The sequence below is a fragment of the Protopterus annectens genome, chromosome 2.part1, assembly GCF_019279795.1.
Source record: "Protopterus annectens isolate FY-2018-M chromosome 2.part1, PAN1.0, whole genome shotgun sequence".
Taxonomy (NCBI): domain Eukaryota; kingdom Metazoa; phylum Chordata; order Ceratodontiformes; family Protopteridae; genus Protopterus; species Protopterus annectens.
Window position 1 is genome coordinate 1,799,986,834 of NC_056729.1, and position 22,480 is coordinate 1,800,009,313.

General features: G+C 43.5%; 1 protein-coding gene across 7 annotated transcripts in view; it reads left to right on the forward strand.

Annotated features, from left to right (window-relative positions):
- USP48 (ubiquitin specific peptidase 48) overlaps nucleotides 1–22,480 on the forward strand; it is a 3,461,715-nt gene that overhangs the window by 1,876,161 nt on the left and 1,563,074 nt on the right. The window lies entirely within an intron of this gene.

Sequence of the window (22,480 nt, forward strand, 5' to 3'; positions counted from 1 at the left end):
TCAAGGAGGCATACCTGCACGTCCCCATACGACCAATTTGCAGAAGATACCTCAGATTTCTTGCAGGATCAGATCACTATCAATTCTCAGCATTGCCCTTTGGCTTATCTACTGCGCCCAGAGTATTCACAAAATGCCTGGCATCAGTAATCGCTCACTGCAGACTACAGGGAATCCAAATTTATCCATACCTGGACGACTGTCTGCTACAGGGGGACAAGAAAAGCAAGCTGACAACAGATTTACAAAGGGTCATTTACTTGCTACAAGCACTGGGATACACAGTCAATTTACAAAAGTCAAGGCTGATACCATCCCAAACAAGGACTTTCTTGGGCGCGGAATTGGACACAGTAAAACAAATGGCATTCCTAACTGCAGAAAAACAAAAAGAACTCCCTCTTTACTTCTTGGCACTAACAAAACAGAACAAGTTAACAGCAAGAAAAGTTCTACAGGCCTTGGGCTTCATGGCATCCTGCATAATCTTGGTTCCACATGCCAGACTATATATGAGAAAACTACAGTGGTACCTAAAGAATTTATGGTCCCAACACAGGCACAGCCTAGAAGCAGAAATCCCTCTAATCCCATGCCTAAAACAGGAGTTCCTATGGTGGGCTCAAGCATGCCAGTCAAATCCAGGCCTACCTTTCCACAACTATCAAGCAAGCCAAACCATCACAACAGACGCCTCAGACCTAGGATGGGGGGCTCACATGCTGGACAAATGCGTACAAGGATTGTGGACACAGGACCCGCTCCATTTGCACATTAACCTAAAAGAAATGCTGGCAGTAAAGCTGGCAATCCAAAAATTCAGACCATTCCTCAAAGCAGGACATTTGATGATAAGGACAGACAACACCACAGTCATGTGGTACATCAACAAACAGGGAGGCACTCATTCATACCCCCTATGCAGAATGACTTTGGACCTTTGGAACCTGGCTCAGCTACAACATCCAGTTACAGGCAATGTTCGTACCAGGAAAGGAGAATACTCTAGCAGACATGTTAAGCAGAACCACCTCGGATGCTCACGAATGGATGCTACACCCGGACATCTTCAAGGCCATCTCAAAGAAATGGGGAATGCCACAGATAGATCTATTCGCTTCCCTCTCAATCACCAGCTCAAAAATTCTGCACAAGAACGTTCCACCCACTTGCATGGAAAGTGGACTCGCTCTCCTTCAGCTGGAAAGGTCTGACAGCATATGCATTCCCACCTCTTCCCTTGATATACAAGGTATTACTAAAAATCAAGGAGGAACGCCCAAGGATAACCCTGATAGCTCCAAACTGGCCAAGACAACACTGGTACCCATTGCTGAGGAGCATGTCTCGGGACAAAATATGGCCAATACCCTGATGCCTTTGATGTTAACCCAGAACAACTACAGCATCATGCATCCAAACCTAAAAACTTTGCAACTGACTGCATGGAACATCACATAGCAGCAACTAATCCAGAGCTTTCCCAAAGGGTTAAAGACATTATCCTTGAAGCCCGCAGACCTTCAACAAGAAGGAACTATGCAGGAAAATGGAAAAGGTTTGTCATTTGGAGTGCTGAAAGAGGAAAAGATGTGTCCAATATAGACATGGCTAACATTCTGGAGTATTTGGCAGAGCTTCTACATACAGGCCTGTCCTATTCCTCCATCAAGATACATGCATCAGCTATTTCAGCAGAATACAGCTTTGATCCACCTGTCTTTTCACATCCTTTACTCAGGCAGTTCCTCAGAGGGATCAAGAATGTAAAACCTCCTAGGAAACCACCATTGCCAGCTTGGGATTTGAACTTTGTGCTGGAAAAGTTGACACCGCACCTTTTGAACCAGCAGCAACAGCAGACCTGCAGCATCTATCGTGGAAAACTGCTTTCCTACTGGCAATAACCTCAGCAAGAAGGGTTTCTGAACTTCAGGCCCTAATGGCAGTACAACCCTTCCTAATCTTCCACCAAGATAGAGTGTCCATGAGGACTAATCCTACATTTATGCCTAAGGTGGTATCCAGAGTGTCTTTAAACCAGGCAATTCACCTACCTACCTTCTTCCCAAACCCACAAAACAGAGGGAAAGAATGCTGCATACCTTGGATGTACATAGACAGCTACGCTACTACCTGGACAGAACAAAAAGTAACAGAAAAACTGACCAGCTGTTTGTAGCCTATGCAACAGGAAGGGAAGGAAAAGCGATTTCCAAACAGACAATCTCCAAATGGATAGGAAATTGCATACGATTCTGTTACTCCTTTCATGGAAAACCAATTCCACAGAACATAAGGCCTCATTCTACAAGGGCAACAGCCACTACCACAGCCTTCTTACGAGGAGTGGCAACCAAGGACATTATTGAGGCGGCTACTTGGACCTCCGTGCATACATTTGCCAAGCATTATAATTTACCTCTGTATTCCAGATCCCGAGCAGGGTTTGCCACTGCTGTACTGCAAGGGATCCTATCCACACCATAATCTATTCTTCCTACTCCCTAGTTGGCTATGGTATTCTACCCAGTTGTTATGACTGCAGATGCATCCATGAAGGACATAGTACAGTTTTGTACCTACCATAAATGTAGATGTCCGAACTGGATAGCATCTGCAGTCAGGATTACCCTCCCTCCTTCCCTCTGTGGTACTCCTAGGGTATTTACCCTCCTAATAGCTAGCTGGCGGGGGGGAGTCTCTTATGGTGTATTTGTTTGTATATATGTACATACATGCTTATTTTTTGTGTTTGCCTTCTATCTTTTTGGAAACATTGGCATTTACCCAAAATTTAGCCTTCCAAGAGGGCAACTGGCATCTGGGGCAAGAAACACTGAGGAAAATGGCGTCGGCTGATGCCTTTATACCCGAAGACCAACAGAGATGACGTCGGGAGAAGTGCGACATCAGCCGAAGCCGGACCCGGACTTTGGAATCCGGCCGACCGAAGGGCTGCCTGACGACAGGACAACCCAGTTGTTATGACTGCAGATGCTATCCAGTTTGGACATCTACATTTATGGTAGGTACAAAACTGTACTTTTCTCCTACAGGACCCCCTTTGTGTCAGAGGAAGAACTCTCCTAAGATGATTCTGTGACCTATGAAACTCAAACTGATTCCCCCAAAGTCTTTATTATCCCAGAGGAAGAAGATCCCATTACCCCAGAGTCCGTGGGGAAGAATTCATCTTTGGTGATAACCATCTCCCTCATGGAACATTTTATGTGGCAGGCCTCAGAGGTCTCAGATAGTAAGAAAAGATACTTTGACCTGCGGCAAATGGAACAACCATTCCCTGTGCCCCCTTTGCTCCCTGCCTTCCAGGATGCTTTCATAGTCGCCTCTCAGACTCCAGATTCACAACCACCAGCATCAAAACGTCCTGACTGTTTTTATAAGGTCTCACAGGACACCCAGTTCCTCTTTAGAAACCCACCAGCAGACCCTGCAGTTATTGCCGTCTCTGCAGATAAGACATCTAGGCAGTTACCTTCCTCTGCCCTCTATCCTACCGATAAAGACAGTAAATTTATGGACAAACTAGGAAAAAAGGTGTATACCTCCCCTACTCTTGCTATAAGAGCCTTGAACTACCAAACCCACATGGCTAGATATGTGCTGGACACTATTGCTAAGGCTTCTAACCTACTCTCTGAGGCCCCTGAATCCAATGTTAAAACTCAGCTTAACAACCTACTCTCCACAGCATCCCAAGTAACTAGACACTCCATCAAGTGCAGTTATAACGATGTGGAAGATTCATCCAAATTTGCTGCATCTGGCTCAGTACTAAGGCGCTACTCCTGGTTGAGACTTCAGCCACTGGCCTTAGATATACAAACAAAGCTGCTTGATGCCCCCCCCAGACAATAAAGCGCTATTTGGCCAGGCCTCAGCTGAACGTCTTAAATTCCTTCAAGAGAAGAGAAAAGAACTACAAAACCTAAAACACTTACTGGTTATCTCCCATTCCCAGATACCACAGAAACTATCCTCAGAAAACTTCCTTTGTCATCATTCAACAACTACTAGACCAGGGCACCATAGAACAAATAACACCCATCCAAAGAAACAAAGGATTTTACTCAAGAATGTTTTTGGTATCAAGGAAAGACCGGTCCATGGAGACCAATCTTGGATCTGTCTTTCCTAAACGTGTTTCTCAAGGTACCCAGCTTCAAAATGATCACCTTACCTTTGCTCCTTCCACTCATTCCCACATGGTGGCCCTGGATTTGAAGGATGCGTACCTCCACATTCCCATTCACCCAGACTACAGGAAAATCCCCCACTTTGCAGTAGGTTCCTGGCATTTTCAATTCTCTGCCTTGCCCTTTGGGCTCTCCACAGTCCCTCAAGTGTTCACAAAGTGTGTAGCACCCTTCATTGCAGAATACAGGGTACACAAATATACCCATATCTATTGTGGTGCTTTATCAAAACCAAGTCCTCCTAGAGCACCTAAGGCTAGTGATCAACACCCTAACCTGACTGGGCTTCACTGTAAACAAAGGAAGGTTTCATCTGCAAGCCGCACAAGACATAGTTTTCTTGGGATGTAGAGTCAGAACAGACTTAATGAAAACCTTTATCCCAGAACAAAGAATCCTGGATCTGGGCATTTACCTAAAGAAACTTATCAACCTTATTTCATTGCCAGCACAGAAATTCCTAAGGATGCTCGGACACATGGCATTCCTAATACCTATGTTGCCCCTAGCAAGACTCCACATGAGAAAGCTCCAGTGGATCTTGAAGAACTTATGGAGCCAACATTCCCATCCCCTGGACACTCCTATCCCACTACTCCACTGCCTGAAGACAGAACTCCCAGTGGTGGATCTCTGCCATCCACCACAACCAGGGTATCCCACTTCGGGTACCTACCCCCCGGCTAGAACTCACCACAGACTCATCAGACCTGGGTTGGGGTGCAGTACTACAGCACAACCAGAAACAGATCACTGTACAGAGAAAATGGTCCACACTAACACTAAAGAACCACATCAGTATCAAAGAAATGAGGGCACTCCATTTGGCCCTACAAACCTTCAAAGGAGCCCTACTTCCAGGAACTCAAAGTGATCACAGACCACATGACTGTCATGTGGTACATAAACATTGGGGGGGGGGGGACAAGATCATATCCTCTTTGCAGCTTAGCCATCCAATTCTGGACTCTAGCAACGACTCTAAATATTCATGTAGTAGCAGTGAACATTCCCTCAACAGAAAATGTCATGGCAGACTCTCTAAGCAGAACTTCAGCTCCCTCTAATGAGTGGATGCTTCATAGAGAGGTATTCCTAGATCTCATTCACAAGTGGGGGGTATTCCACAACTCGATCTGTTTGCCTCCTCCCAGAACAAGCAGATGCCCAAATATTGCACAGAGGCTCCACATCCACAAGCCTGTGGGGGAATGTTACTCTGTTTTTCCACCCTTCACCCTGATTCAGAAAGTTGTCCTCAAAATACAGAAGGATAAAACAAAAATTCTGTTGGTGACCCCCTGCTGGCCAAGACACCACTGGTTTCCCCTTCTTCACCTACTAGCCAAGGACATTCACCTTGGGTTACCCCATCGAATAGACTTGCTCATACAGAACAGGGGATCCCTACTCCACCCTCAAGCGAACAACTTGAAACTGACCTTATGGAAGAGTTCTAATCCCCTTCAGACACCTGCACACAGAGGACGTATTAATTGTCCTGCAGGAGGCCAGGAAACCTAGCACCAGGAGAAATTACATCTCTAAATGGAAAGGTTTCTCCAGGTGGTGTCAGAGGAAAAAACAGGACCCTATGACTATTCCTGTTCTTTTGGTCCTTTCCTATTTGTGTGAGCTCCTTCATGCAGGACTAGCTTACTCATCAGTTAAAGTCCATTTAACTGCCATCTCTGCCTGTCTGCACACTATCACCGCTGGCTTCCAGATTAGAGGTCAAGCTGTTCCTCAAAGGGGTTCTTATCAGACCCCCCCCCCCCCCCAGAAAGGCTATCCCTCCACCTTTGGACCTGAAGTTTGTCCTAGAAAAACTCATGCTGCCACCTTTTGAACCAGCACATTCAGTAACCCTAAAACTGTGCATCCTTAAAATTGTACTACTAGTGGCCCTTACCTCCGCCAGGAGGGTATCAGAGATTCAAACCCTTATGGCCATCCCTCCTTACCTCATTTTCCACAAGGATAGAGTTGCCCTCAGGACTAAATCCCTCTTTCATGCCTAAGGTGGTTAATGAACTTTCATTAAACCAAACCATTAATCCACCTGTTTTCTACCCTAACCCCCAAAATGTCTCGAGAGGACCCTACATTCTCTAGATATACACAGTCAACTGAGGTATTATTTAGACAAAAACAAAGTTATTAGGAAATCTGTTCAGCTTTTAATCTCCTTCTACCCTAGAGCTGTAGGGAAGGCAGTCACCAAACAAACCATTTCCTCGTGGATCTCTAAATCCATTGGAATATGTTACTCTGCCCATGGTAAAACCTTACAGGGCCAGGTCAAATCATACTCTACCAGGGCAGCTGCTTCCTCAGCTGCTTTTTTCAAGGGGGTTGATTATGCCTCAATTCTAGAAGCTGCCTCCTGGGCCTCAGTGCACACCTTCACCAAACATTATGGACTTAGCCTCCAGGGCTAGAGCTGTATTCTCCAGATCTATTCTTCAGGTTCTCATTGACCAAGGACCCCAATCCTCCTCCCAGGTTCATACCTAAAAACTTTGGCACACTTCTTACTGTTACTGCAGCATGTGAATAGAAGGACATAGAATAGTTGTGTAAGAACTTACCATAACCTTAGATATCCTTCTCTTCCATGTTGCAGTATTCAGTCCCTCCCTACCTGGCCCTTCTGGCTCTCCTGCCTGTTATACCTTACTGGGCTGTGGGCATATTTTCATCTTGTTATCTTTCCTTTTAGCCTCTCCACTGATTACAGCCCAAAGTACCCTTATTCTTGTTTACATGTGAATTTCTAGGGTCTGCTGTCTTGGGACCCTCCTTAAGCCTCCAGGAGTACTAGTGTATGCGGCAGTGCATTCTGAAGAGGGTACGTACAGACGTCACTTTTATACCCTATGTCGATTTATCTCCCTCGCACAGGGCATCACACATACCCTCCTAAAGCAAGACTTTCGTATACTGGTCAGATGTTGGCGCTGCAGGCAGCAACTTCCCTACTGTTATGAATACTGCAACGTGGAAGAGAAGGACATCCAAGGTTATGGTAAGTTCTTACACAACTATTCTTTACTCCTAAGAGAAACACACCTGTTAATTTAGCCAACCTCAAAATCTTCTCACTAAACTACCAAACTCGAGTTAGTAACCCACACTAAATTGTTAGGGGTAATAATTGATGAAAATCTCAAATTCTGTCTTCACATTCAAAACAATATAAATAAACTCAAAAAATCCGGGTTACTCTATTGACATAAGTTCCTCTCCCTCCCTTCTTAACAAACTTTAGCATCATCTTACTTTTTACCCTCACTAACCTATTACTTTACTAATCAACCTGCAGTCTTTCCTGATAACAAAATTAGAAACTTGCTATAACACGATTGCTAAATTCGCCACAACGAGCCACGCTACACATCACTGTAGTGTCTTGAAACAATTACAGTGGTTGGAACTCCCCCACTACCTTCTGCTTCAGCTCACAGCTACACATAAAGTGATATACAAGCCTCAGGACTGCCCTGCACTCAGCTCCTTATTCACTCTCTACAACCCTATTAGGTCCCTATGATCTGAACACCAATGTCTTCCAGTTCACAAACCCAAACTACCTGCAGGTCAGATGTTCTTCGTGTTTCATTGCTGCAGTCATTACATTTGGGTTATCTGCTTGCAGGTAGCCCTCAGTCGGCCTGATTAACAAAGTCTTGGGTCCTGCGTCGGTTGCTGTCCCTTCTTCCATGACGTCAGGTCATCAGGGGTATAAAACATGCAGTCAATGCCATTACATCAGTCTTTCTTGCTGTGCGGTGCCCGAAGCAGAAGCAGTTTGCAAGTGCCGGTCGGCCGACTCTTGAAATTTTTGTTTTTGAGTTTCAGAACCTAAGTCTTCAACTAAAGCTTAAGTACCCCATTGGGGAAACTTTTTCTTGCTCCTTGCCGATGTCAGTAAAAGTTAATAATTGCATTACTTGTGGAAAGCAAATACCTCATAAAGATTTTTATTCGTCCTGTATTCCTTGCCTAGGCCCTGACCACGACGTACCTTGCTGTTGGATTTGTGCTTTATTTAATCAGCGCACTATCCGTCGTCTGTATATTTTCGCCTCTAAATATTTTGGTTCTCTGTTTAATTATCCAGAAATGTCATTGGTTAGCCATCTGACTACCGGGATTCCGAAAAAACGCAAAGATAAAGACAGACACAGGCCACCGAGGTCCAAGACTGGCGACTACACTTCTCCTAAGCCAGTCGCCAGTTCGCCGGTACTCAGTGAGGCGCTTTCGCAGCCCCTGATACCCGCTACTTCTGATTCGCAGGCCTCTACTGAGACCCATTCGGAGTCTGGAATGCAGGGAGATGGTTCAACTATGGAACCCGTGGATGACTGTACCTTGGATGGATCCTGAGCCGCTGTGCAGGCACCGGCTTCTGTGGGTGTATTCAGGCCTACGGACTTGCATATTAAACTAACGTCTCCTTTTTCTCTTAGGCCTAAATCTCGAATCATGCCTACAAATCCGACACCCAGGCCACATGCTCAGGCCTCTATGCCTAAAATCAAATGATAAGAATAGCTGAAGATCTAATAACTCTAATCAGGGGTAGCCCCCCCCCCCCTTTCTAAGAGGCCTAGGATCAAAGTGGTTTATGAATCTTTTGACCAGGATTCTGTTTTTTTCTGATTCTTCTGATGATCTGGATTTACCCCTATCTACTTATGAGGATTCTGATGCAGAGGACTGCATTTCCTCTGCTTCCCCTCCAGAGGATTTTTCTTTTGGGGAAACCTTACATACTCTAAGGGAGCATTTCCACTGGGAAAGCCAGGATTTTTCTGATTCAAAAAGAGGCTTAGGGATTTCTTACTCCTACCTCAGCATAGGCCTTTAGCTATTCCTCCTGTACTAGACATTTTTGATGATGCTTTTACGGAATTTAGTTTGGCCCCTGATTCCTTGCCTCCTGCTCCCAGAAAACCAGACAGATACTACAGGGTCCCTGAGTCACACAAGTTCCTTTTTAAAAATCCTATTGCAGATCCAAAGACTATTTCACAGGGGCCCAGGGTATTAAGGCTTCTACTGCTGAAAATCCTACCCCTTCTGATAGAGACTCCAGGGCACTGGATAGATGGGGTAAGAAGGTTTACACTTCTGCAAACTAGGCCATTAGGGCTTTAAACTGTCAGTTTCATATGTTAAAGTATCAGCAACATGTTATTGGATTGCTTAAACAGAAAATTATGTTGATTCCTGACTGTGTGGAAAATAAAGAATTACAGGATTTATTGCATTCTGCTGAACAAGTTAGGAAACATACTTTGCAATGTGGTTTTGATTCATTAGAGGCCTCTTGCAGGGCCACTGTTACTGGGTCTGTGCTCAGAAAGCATGCTTGGCTTAAGGAGCAATCTTTGCCTGATCATGTTAAAGCTAAATTGTTGGATGTTCCCTTAAATCAAGACCGCCTGTTTAGCAACAAGGCTGAAGAAGTTCTTAAAAAGATGGAAGATAAAGCTAAATCTATGCAAACTGTTAAAGATTTCTTACAAGTTCAGCCTCCTAGAGTTACTAGGCACTGGCACTCTAAGAATTGGTCCTTTCCAGCCCCTTCCAGGTCTCTTCAAGCCAAACCCAGACACAGCAAAAACCCAGGTTTCAGTCCCAGGGGACACACAGGACTAAGCAGTGGGGGGCCTCCATTTCCAAATCTGGGAGTAATAAGACTCCCTCCTATGGTAAACTGTCTCAGTGACTTCCTTTTAAATTTTCCAAGCACTTATCAACTGACTGCCCGTTTAGGGGGAAAGATTGCGCTTCATGCAAAGAACTGGGAACTCATTACCCAGGACAAATGGGTTTTAAATATAGTGTCCCAGGGATACAGATTCCACTTCCACACGTTGCCAACACCAAGCAGGTGGCTAGACCTACCCCCAAATCAGTGGGCAGAGGCCCCAAAACAAGTGCTTTCTCTCTTAAGCATGGGGCTAGTCAACTGGTATCAGAAGAGGAAAAAGGACAAGGTTTCTACTCAAGACTTTTCCTGGTACCCAGAAAAGACAATTCATGGCATCCTGTCCTGGACCTGTCTACTCTAAACACCTTTTTGGAGATTTCAAAATTCAAGATGCTGACTCTTCACCAGTTACTTCCTATGCTAGGCAAAGATGCCTGGCTGGCAACACTAGATTTAAAAGAAGCATACCTGCACATCTCAATCAGGGAATCTTGCAGAAAATACCTATGCTTCAAAGCAGGCTAAACGCACTATCAGTTCTCTGAACTGCCCTTTGGCTTATCTACTGCGCCCAGGGTATTCACAAAGTGCCTAGCTCCAGTTATTGCATTTTGCAGGCAAGGAAATATTCAAATATACCCATACCTGGACGATTGTCTAATTCAGGCAGAAAGCCAGGACATACTTTTGAATCATCTGGCCTTTGTACAAAGGGTTCTAACTTGTCTGGGGTACACCATAAACAAAAATAAATCACACCTTTTACCTTGTCAACAAATTATATTCCTGGGAGCAAGCTTGAATACAACTTCCCAGATGGCCTACCTCACGCCAGAGAAACAAATTCATTTGACAGCCTACTTCAAACAAGTGGCCACAAAAACCCTGCTATCTGCAAGACAAATACTGCAAGCCTTGCGGGCCATGGACTCCTGCATTCTTCTAATTCCATATGCAAGACTGCATATGAGGAAACTAAAATGGTATCTAAAAAGCCTATGTTGTCAACATTCTCAGGATCTAGAAGCAATGATTCCTATCATACCTTGCCTATGCCTAGAGTTCCTTTGGTTGGCAGAGGCCTGCCACCAAAACAAGGGACTACCTTTCACACCACCCCCCTGCCAGCCAAACAGTAACAAGAGATGCATCAGACTATGCATGAGGGCTCACCTGGCAGGGAAGTGCATTCAGGTCAAATGGAACCCAAGTCAAATGCACCTGCATATCAATCACAAAGAAATGTTAGCTGTACAGAATGCTCTAACAGCCTTCAAGGACCACATTCCTCCAGGACAACTAATGGTAAAGACAGACAGCACCACTGTTATGTGGTATATAAACAAGCAGGGGGGGGTACACATTCTTACCCCCTCTGCAGAATAGCCATGGCATTGCGGAACACAGCCTTGAGCTACCAGTTGCACCTACAAGCTCAATTCCTGCCTGGAAAGGTAAATACACTGGCAGACGGACTAAGCAGAAACCTCATGGACCCACACGAGTGGAAACTGGAACCAAGGATTTTCAACATGTTGACAAGCAAATGGGGGAGCCCAGATATAGACCTGTTTGCCTCTCCCCAGAACTACCAGTTGGACAAATTTTGCACAAGGACTCCACACAAACAAGCCTGGAAAGTGGATGCTCTGTCCTTCAACTGGAAAAACCTATCAGTCTATGCCTTCCCCCTCTGCCTTTGCTCTCCAAAGTACTACTAAAAATCAAACAGGACAAACCAAGGATGATTTTGATTGCTCCAAACTGGCCACAACAACCCTGGTACCCCCCTGCTGCGCAGTGTGTCATGGTTATCCCTGTTGTCTCAGCAGGAGAACCAGATTCTGCACCCTCGGCTTCTAACACTGAACCTTGCAGCCTGGCTAATTACATAATCACTCCTTTACCAACCCTCAGTAAACCTGTGATGGATATCATTTTGGAGGCAAGGAGGCCTAGCACTAGAAAATCCTATGCTGAAAAATGGAAAAGATTCTGTGCCTGGAACAAATCTCAAGGAATGAGCACAGCAGCGCCCAATTTATCTCAGATTTTACAATACTTAACTGAGATGCTTCACAAGGGCCTGTCTTTTTCCTTCATTAAAATCCATGCCTCAGCCATTTCATCTCATTATAACAAAGAACCCCCCCCCTCTTCTCGCATCCAGTGCTCAAGCAGTTCCTCAGAGGGTCCAAAAATTTGAGACCACCCAGGAGAGCTCCAACCCCAGCCTGGGACCCTATCTTTGTTTTGGAGAAACTCACTTTACCTCCTTTCCAGCCAGCTGCTACTGCAGACTTAACATTGCTTTCTTGGAAAACAGCTTTCCTTTTAGCAATCACTTCAGCTGGATGGGTTTCTGAATTACACACCCTTATGGCAGTGGAGCCTTTCATCTTCTTTCATGCGGACAGGGTGTCCATCAGAACCAGTCCATCCTTCATGCCCAAGGTGGTGTCCAGTGTGGCTCCTAATCAGTCCATTCATTTGCCAACCTTCTTTCCCAATCCACAGAACAAAGGGGAACGGATACTGCATTCCTTAGATGTGCACAGACAACTCAGATTCTACTTGGACAGGACTAAATCTCAAAGGAAATCTGAACAACTGCTGGTAGCATTTGCTGCAGGGGCCGAGGGGAAGGCTATTTCAGAGCAAACCATTTCTAAATGGATAGGCCTTCGCATTCATTTCTGCTGTAAGCACCATGGAAAACCTATCCCCCAAGGGATCAGACCTCACTCCACCAGGGTTGCATCTACCTCTACAGCCTTTCTCAGAGGCGTCCCTACTAGGGACATCCTAAACGCTGCTACCTGGAGTTCTGTACATACTTTCACCAAGCATTACCATTTGCCAATTTTCTCTAAATCCAGAGCTCGCATTGCCACTGCAGTCTTGCAGGGCCTTATAGCGGGTCTTAATGCTATCTAAATTCCTCCTCCCAACCACTGCTTTGGGAATGTACCCAAATGTAATGACTGCAACAGTGAAACATGAAGAACATAGTACAGTTGTGTACACTTACCATAAATGTAGATGTTCGAGTGTATTCACTGTTGCAGTCCTGGTTACCCTCCCCTCCAGCCCCCTAACTTCTTTTGACTTTACCTCTGCTTTCCTTTACTATGCTTAAAAGCCTTTTAGGTGTATTTGCTTTTTTGTTGGAGGTATATCATTGTACTTTTATATTTAATTGCTCCCCATTGGGGGGCACCTGACATCAGGGGCAAGAAAAACTGATGTAATGGCATCGGCTGCATGTTTTATACCCCTAACGACCTGATGTCATGGAAGAAGGGACAGCAACCGACGAAGGACCCAAGACTTTGTTAATCAGGCCAACTCTGGGCTACCTGCAAGCAGATAACCCAAATGTAATGACTGCAACAGTGAATACACACTAGCATCTACATTTATGGTAAGTATACACAACTGTACTGTTATTGTACCCCTGGAATATTGCCAAAATATGGAATAACCTACTTCCTTTTATCCATTTACAACAATGCCCTTCCAAATTTAAAAGTGAACTACACAATTATCTTCTCTTCAAATGAACATGTGACTGTTCAATTACACACACTGCCATTCCTTAATCCTACCAATTGAACAATGAAATTGTTTACTCTAGTTTGTGCTAAAAGTTTTCTCTTTACTTCCTAACAAATTTTATATTTTTACTCCTCCTCTTGTTTCTTCTTGGTACGTTACCACTGCTCCACCTTTTTCCCTCTTTCCACTTCTTTAATTCCTCTTCCTTTTCTCTTCTCACTAGTTACTGGCATTGTTCTTTATTTTTCCTCTTCTGTCTCCCTTTCTCTGTCTCTCTCTTACTGTTATCTTTTCTTCCCCCTTTCCTTTTTTGCATTTGTCAAGGAACATTCTGTACCCCATTCTCAATATGTTATATTCATATATTTTAACCGGCTGTTCAATTTTAATGCCAATGCCATATGCTTTTTTTGATGCTACATCATTCTAATCCTGAATTAATTGTATTTTTTGCTGTACTATACCAAGTTATTATTGTCCCTCCACACTATGACTATGTCCAAGCTTTGTGTATTCTTTCTGTTTTTATCAGGTTTGTGTCATACCATGTCATTTCTATGAAACATTTTGAAATTTGTATAATTTTCTTTTTTGCAACCTTACGTATTCTTTAGGTAACTCTCTTCTTACATTGGAGCATTTCTCCCTGGGCCTCCACTGAAAATTGGCTTTCCTGGCGCACTGGACTTTCATGGTAAACAGTTGCCAATAAATAAGTCAATAATAAATGTATGCCCAGGATGGTTAATGAGATGTCTCTTAAGTCTATTCATTTACCCACTTTTTTCCTTTCTCTGCAGTCTGCAATTTTAAGTTTCTTCACACTTTAGACAACTCAGATATTTGGATAATACTAAAGACATTCATAAATCTGAGCAACGTTTTGTTTCCTTTCATCCTAGATCTCTAGGTCCAGTTGTTTTTAAGCATGCTATTTCATCTTGGATCTCTAAGGTCATTTATTTTTGCTTTTCATGGGAAAAGCCTTTCTACTTTTGTTAAGGCTCATTCTACCAGGGCTGTGGCTCCCTCTGGTGATTTTTTTCTCAAGGGATTGGATACCAATTCCATCCTTGAGGCAGCTATGTGGACTTCAGTGCATACTTTTACTAAACATTATAAGCTGGATGTGGTTCCTGGACTAGAGCCAGATTTGCCAGGGCTATCCTCCATGGCTTTCTTGAGGGCTCTACTGGGCCTTCCTCCCAGTTTTCTTCTTGAGCTTTTGTACTTTTCCTTGAGTAAGGAATATTGCATCTGTGATATGGAAGAACATAGTACAGTTGTGTAAAATCTTACCATAACATTTCACTTGGCCGGTCATGCAGTTGGGCTGCTTGACTTGCCTCCCGGTAGGTTTCTAGCAATGTGTGTCCATTAAATATGAGCTCGTAGAGCTTCAGCTGTGGTACATACTAAGTAATCAGATGGAATATGTGCTTTAAATCACTCCAGGTGCTCCCTCCCTGCCTTTAAAGTAAAAGGACTACCTTCCTGCTAAACCCAGAAGACACCAATGAATTTGCCTACTAGCCAGGCTTCAAAGAAATGCTACTATAGTGTGGACTTCCCTACACAAAATATTCAGCTCCCTCTAGTCTCTTAACTTAAAACACACTGCAACAAAACACATTTAGCTATCACTTTCTCTTTTGCTATCTCCTCCTGCCACTAGGTGGCAGCACATACCTACGTTAAAAACTCATACAACTTTGATCTCCCGAAGGTTTTTTCCCAAAGCTTGTAGATATTTCTACTCCTTCTCCCCAGTTTTATAACAGTTAAATTCCCATCCCCTCCTTGCTAAACTTAAAATCTACATTCAAAGTTGTCTATACTACTGTCCCTTAAACTTTCAGTTATAAACAAACTGTAATAAATAAATAAATGAACCTTCTTGATTTAATTTATTAAACTGTAGTTACTGATGAATTTTACTACACTACTCACTTCTTTACCTACCTCTTCCCGGTTTTTCCTCCCCACCCACTTCCGCCTCTCTAGTCCTACCTCGACCCCTCTGCCCTCCCCTTTTAGATATTTTTTTCCTCCCTAAGTTTATTTATAGTTGATATAGACTGTGGCGCCATTTTTAACATCCTGCTTTGAGCATCCACATTTCACTTGGCCGGTCCTGCGGTTGGGCTGCTTGACTTGCTTCCCGGTAGGTTTGTAGCAACATGTCTTTGTTAAATATGAGCTCGTAGAGCTCCAACTGTGGTACATACTAAGTAATCAAATGGAATATGTCCTTGTAAGTTACAAAATGATCATTGCTGATGACAATACAGCTGTTTGTTGTATGTTGAATTAGAGAAAGATTACTGAGATCCTTGCCATTACGTAACAAACTGTGATAGATACCAAACAGCAACATTTTGAGGTCGGGGAGGTTTCGTGTTTGATAATTGATGTTTTTTGATATACCTCCAAGTACTGTAAAGCCGACTAGCTAAAGGACGTCGACCAAAGGGTGTTGTAGATGTCTGCTTTCTTGTAAAGGCATTACATTAAATGTTTTTATACCTGTCCATGCCGCCAGCCTATATCTAAAGGATTTTTACATGCTGTTTGAACAGCTTTCTGTACAAAAAGGTTTAACAGCGCCATATGTACAGACTTAAACCCATACAATAGCATTACCGCTTTTTTCAGTCTTGCAAAGCTGTATTTAAATTACACTTGTGTCTGAAATGAATACTGCATGGCTATTGCACTGTTTTTGATATATAAGAAAACTGCATTGCTATAAGTAAATTTTTTTGATATTTCTTATGCAGTTAATGCTCTGTTGTCTGAATATTTTGATTGTTTTTGCCTACCGAAGTCTAACCCCCTTCCTCTTTAACGGCCTAAGGATTTTTGTACTTTGCTTGGGCTTTACAGTGATACGTTCTTAGTGTGGCTGTACTGCCTAATTTGCATTGTTACTATGTCCTTTATCTGCTGCTATCTTCTGTTACCACACTAACCTTACTCTCTCTCCACTCATATCCTTTATCTACACCTATCCCTAATCTCTCTACTTATAGTACACTGGTACACAAGCCTTCATCTCAAAATATCCTTTAATCTCTCCCCTATCCCTCTACCTTTTAACCGTATCTTTTATATTACCTGACTCAGTTGTCTCTCTCTCTTTTTCAGTAAATTGCCCCAGGTGCTCCCTGCCTGCCTTTAAAGTAAAAGGACTACCTTCCTACTAAACCCAGAAGACACCACTGAATTTGTCTGCTAGCCAGGCTTCAAAGAAATGCTACTATAGTGTGGCCTTCCCTACATAAAATATTGTGAATGTACGTAGCCTTGCTACAAATATCATGTGGAAGTATTTTTACTACATATATGTGTTAGTGTGACCTCCCGAGTCCGCGTCCTAGCAGTCTTACCGCAGCCTGCCAGCCACTCTCCCCGCTCTAGTCTCTTAACTTAAAACACGCTGCAACAAAACACATTTAGCATATCATTTGCTATCTCCTTCTGCCATTAGGTGGCAGCATCTACTTACATTAAAAACTCATACAACTTTTATCTCCTGAAGGTTTTTTTCCCAAAGCTTGTAGATATTTCTACTCCTACTCCCCAGTTTTATAACAGTTAAATTCCCATCCCCGCTTTGCTAAACTTAAAATCTACATTCAAAGTTGTCTATACTACTGTTCCTTAAACTTTCAGTTATACACCTTCTTGATTTAATTTATTAAACCGTTGTTACTGATACATTTTACTGCACTACTCACTTCTTTTTTTCTCTGCCCGCTCTGTTCGTCCTACAGGCTCACTCTGCTCCCCTACCCCGCCCCCAATTACCACCCACCCTCAGTACTCCTACACTTATAGTTCTATAGCCACACCCCCTCTTACAACTACCTATCATCTTCCCTCAGGTATTAAGTCCCCTCCCACTCTCATACCCCACCCTTCTACGTTTGCTCCCCTCCTCTCCAAACACTCACCCTCTTCTACCTCCAATCATCTGATAAACCCTATATTTCCCAACCTCTTACAAATCAACTACTCCCACACCAACTATAATCTCACTCACCTCCACATACTTCTGCCCCCTTCTCTACATACTACATCTCAAACTTATTTCTACATCTGATTCTCACTATGTATACCTTATTGCTCACCAACCTTCTTATATTAAATCTAATCCTATTACTTCAGCTCACTGCATCCCATGCACCATTACCCTATTTCCATAAACATGCCACCAACCCACTTCCAAATGATCACAATTACTCAAACAATGTCAGCACCATCCCTCCCTCTATTTTACCCTCTAACATCCAACTCCCTAAAATAAAAATACCTTCTTCTTACCCCCTATCTTCAAAAAACAAGACAAAGTGTATTATATACTACCCACTCACATCAAAAACTAAAAGCTTCCCCACTGCAATACTAATAGCAGGTGACATGCACCCAAGTCCAGGTCCAAACTCTAACCGTACCTCTATCCCAAACACCCCTCTCACCCCAGCCCACCAAACTGCATCTCAAAAACAAATCTCCTTCCATTCTATTAATACCCGAAGCATTCTCAACAAAGTTAGTCTGTTTCATGCATGGATAGCAAATCATACCCCTGATGTCATCGCAGTAACAGAAATCTGGCTTAAACCCCACAACCTAGATAATGATATTCTCCCCCCTGGCTATAACATTATTCGCCTTGACCGTTACAACAAAAAGGGCGGAGGAGTTGCCATGGTCTATTCCAACAATCTTACTATTTCTCATATTAACCATTCTGTCCCATCTTTCTCCCCAGCAGAAACACTGGTAGTTAACCTTAAACTAAACAACTATGCCACAATTACTATAGTAGCCACCTACATCCCTCCAGGGGACAATATTCCACTACTGGAGAACATTCTCTCTTATCTCTCCTTAAACATCCCAAATGAAACAATCCTCCTTGGTGACGTCGTAAATATTAATTGGCTAACCCTAAATAACCCAGGTTCCCCATATAATATTGATTTATATGGATTTACCCAGCTAATTTCTAAGCCAACACATTTTAACAACACCCACACCACAAATACCCTAATTGATTGGATACTTGTCTCAGCTCCTTCTAAATATCACAATCCCCAAACCCTTGCCGATACTGTGAGTGACCGCTTACCCATAAAGGTGCTAAGATATTCAAACCACCTCTCTAAACCACACAGATATATTACTAGACATAATCTCTCCAACTTCAACCCTGAAACATTCAACACTCTCATATCTAGAGTATGATGGGACTTCATCACCCAGCTCCCCCTAGATGTAGCTGTCATTGCTTTCAACTCTACTTTTCTGAATATTGTAAACTCATTAGCCCCACCTCGTAAAATTAGGACAGAAGCAACCATATCTCCTTAGCTAACAAAAAAACACAAGAACTCTCATGAAATCTAGAGATAAGTCCTGGAAAAATGGCTTCAAACTAAAGGCCCAAATGACCTACAAAGATATAAAGAACAAAGAAACCTGGCCAAAAGGCTTATCAATAAAGACAAAAAAAATTTTATTCCAGCCCTCCTACAACACTAAAATCTGACCCCAAAAAATTCTGGACTGCTATCAATCAAGCAAGCAAAATTTGAGGGTAATGCTAGTCAATGCTAGAAGTCTAAACCTCAAAATGCACTCACTCGAGGCACTCCTTAAAATGGAGAACATTGACATCTGTGCAGTGACAGAGACCTGGTTCAAAGCTCCAGAGAGCACCCCTGCATTACCAGGCTACAATTCATACCATACCTTTCGACCACCTAACTCAGAACGAAGCACTAAAGACGGAGGCGTGTCCATATTCATTAAGGATATCCACACCTCCAGGCTAGTTGCACAGCATAATGCATCCAAGATTATCCAAGTGCAACTAACTATTGGCAAGACCGCAATCCAAAGTGTAGCGTGCTACAGACTCCCCCACCATGCCCCAGGATTCCCACTCCTCATTTCTTGATACACTGGAGAGTATTAGGATACAACCCAACACCCTAATAATGGGCAATTTCAACTACCCCACCATTAACTGGGAAAACTACTCCTGTACCAACTCTTTTGCTCAACGTTTTCTAGAATTCATAAATTCCAACGCCCTGGATCAGCTTATTCACACCCCCCACCAGGGGCAGCAGTGTCCTAGACCTGGTCATTACCAACATGGGAAACCGGTGTTCCACACCAGAGGTCAATTCCTCGTTGGTCAGATCCAACCACAAGCTAATCAGCCTAGACATCCACATCCCACCCCCACCCCTAATTAGGGAAACCATCGTAAAAAACTTCTCCAAAGCCAACTTCACACAGAAGTGGCAAACTTCATGACACCCATGCAGGCAGACAATAGAGGTATGACTGCTGAATCCTACACACATGCACTTTATAAGCACTTACACAAGTGCATGGATCATGCTATCCCTAATAGAACCAAGATGTTATCTTCCAAAAAAAGGAAGCCAATCTGGTGGTCCTCTGCCATAAACAAACTCTACAACAGAAAAAAGAAACTGTTGCAAAAAAGAGTAAAATCCCATGACTGGAGGAACTCCCTGATCAACCTCGGTAAGAAGCTGAGATCCCTTATAAAATCCTCCAAAGCTAGTTATGAAAACAAAATTGCCACTGACTCTAAAGATAACCACAAAGCATTCTACAGCTATGTCAAGAATCTCAATGGGAACACTCAGATCTGCTCCGAGTTACAGCACAATGGCACTAAATATACAGAACCTACTGATTGCCAACATCCTAGCAGATAGGTTCAGTGCTAACTTTACCCCTCTCTCACCCCCTAGAGGGCCCATCTCTATACCGGAAGAATGCAAAGTTCCTATAATCACGGCTTCACAGGTAAAAAACACACACTCCAAAGCCAAGAACACAGCATCCATGGGACCTGACAATATCCCAGGCTGCTGTCTACACGAACTACAGAATGAACTGGCACCCTACCTAAGTACCGTGTTCAATCATAGCCTCACCTCAGGCTTTGTACCTACTGAATGGCACACTGCGATGGTTATCCCACTCCACAAAGGGGGAGCCACAACGGACCCCGGGAACTACCTCCCCATTAGCCTGACGAGCCTGGTCTGCAAGGCCATGGAACGTATCATCATGAACTCATAAACAAAGACATTGGTAATCTCCATACTCTGGACCCCTACCCAGTTTGGATTTGTAAAAGGCAGATCATGTCTCCTAAACCTGATTGACTTCTTTGAAGCAGTCACCAAAACCATAGATGAGGGTAAAATGGTTCACACAGTTTATCTAGATCTCGCCAAGGCTTTCGATGCCATCCCCCACTCTGGAATTATAGATAAGCTCAACAAACTAGGTATAAATCCCTATGTCACAAGATGGGTTGCCAACTGGCTCACGGACAGAACCCACACTGTGAAAGTAGCGGATTCCAAATCCGACTTCAGACCAGTGACAAGTGGAGTACCACAGGGTTCAGTCCTGGGTCCTCTCCTGTTTGGTATCTACTTCAATGAAGTGCAGGCTAACACAGAAGGTCTTTGGCTCATAATGACTGCAAACTAGGAGCCATAATCGAAACTCCTAACAATGTGGACAAACTACAAAAGGGCCTCACTGAGACAGATACCTGGTGTGAAAGCCATGGCCTGAAGCTCAATGCCAAAAAGTGTATTTTCATCCCCTTTGGTAAAAGCTCTGTACACATGAACTACCACATAGCTGGTAGTCTACTTAATGCCGAAAATGTGATGAGACCTTGGGACACAGGTGGACAGTAGTCTCTCCTTTGATAATTACATCACCACAGTGGACAGGAAATCCTTCAACGTGGCTCATCTCATCACAAAAGGATACTCATCCAGAAAAAAAGAGGTCATTGTTCCCCTCTACTCATCACTCATTAGACCCATTATAGAGTACAACGCCCCTTTTGGTATGTACCTCACAAGACACGTACAACAACTGGAAAGACCACAGAAATACCTCACAAAGAGGGTTACTGGCCTCAAACAGATGCCCTACGCAGACCGTCTCAAAAAACTACAGCTTTACTCCATCGCATATCGCCTACTCAGGGGTGATCTCTGTCTAACATACAAAGCTATGTCGAACCCAGAGCTGTTGGACATGCTCCACTTAAAGAAATCCCAATCCCTTTGAGCTACATGCTCTAGGGACCTAAACCTTGTCACCACAATAAACAGAACATGCTGGAGGGATAGATTTCCTGTCCCAGAGACTTCCCATACTCTGGAACAGACTACCTATCTATGTCAAACAGAGCTCCTCATTAGCACTCTTCAAGAAAAATCTTGATGATTGGATGGGAAATGGGAAATTCACCCCAGGGATCACTTCTCTGGCTCTGCTCAACAGGGGCACAGGAAAATAATTTTCTTGGGTGGTGAAAGCCAGGGAACATTTTTTTGGCTAGGCTTATATAGGCCCTAGGGCCAATAGCCTAGTACCTACCTATGAATCAAATACTTCATCCTGGAAACCCTACCTCACCAAACCCTACCCCAGAAAAGACACCAGAAGAAACTGCTAACACCTTCAATTCTTACTTTGTCGAATCAATATCCAGACTCTCTAACTCCAGTAGCTCCACCTCAACAAACCCCATAAACCAAGCTTCCTCCTCAACAACTACCCCTCCCAAAATCTTCTCCCTGATGCCCATCTCTACAACATACATTTGAACCCTACTCTCCAAACTAAAATCATGCTCAGTATCTGCTGATAACATCCCATCATACTTTGACAGACAGCTGCCCACTCACTTGCCCTTCCTATCTCTATCATCATAAACCGCTCAATCTCTTATTCCAAAGTACCATCCATCTGGAAACATTTCTACACCCTACCTATCCACAAAGGTGGTAACTCCACTGAAATCTCTAACTTTAGACCTATTGCCATCCTCTCCCCCTCTGTCAAAAGTTCTTGAAAAGTGCATACATACTGAAGTCATGGATAAGCT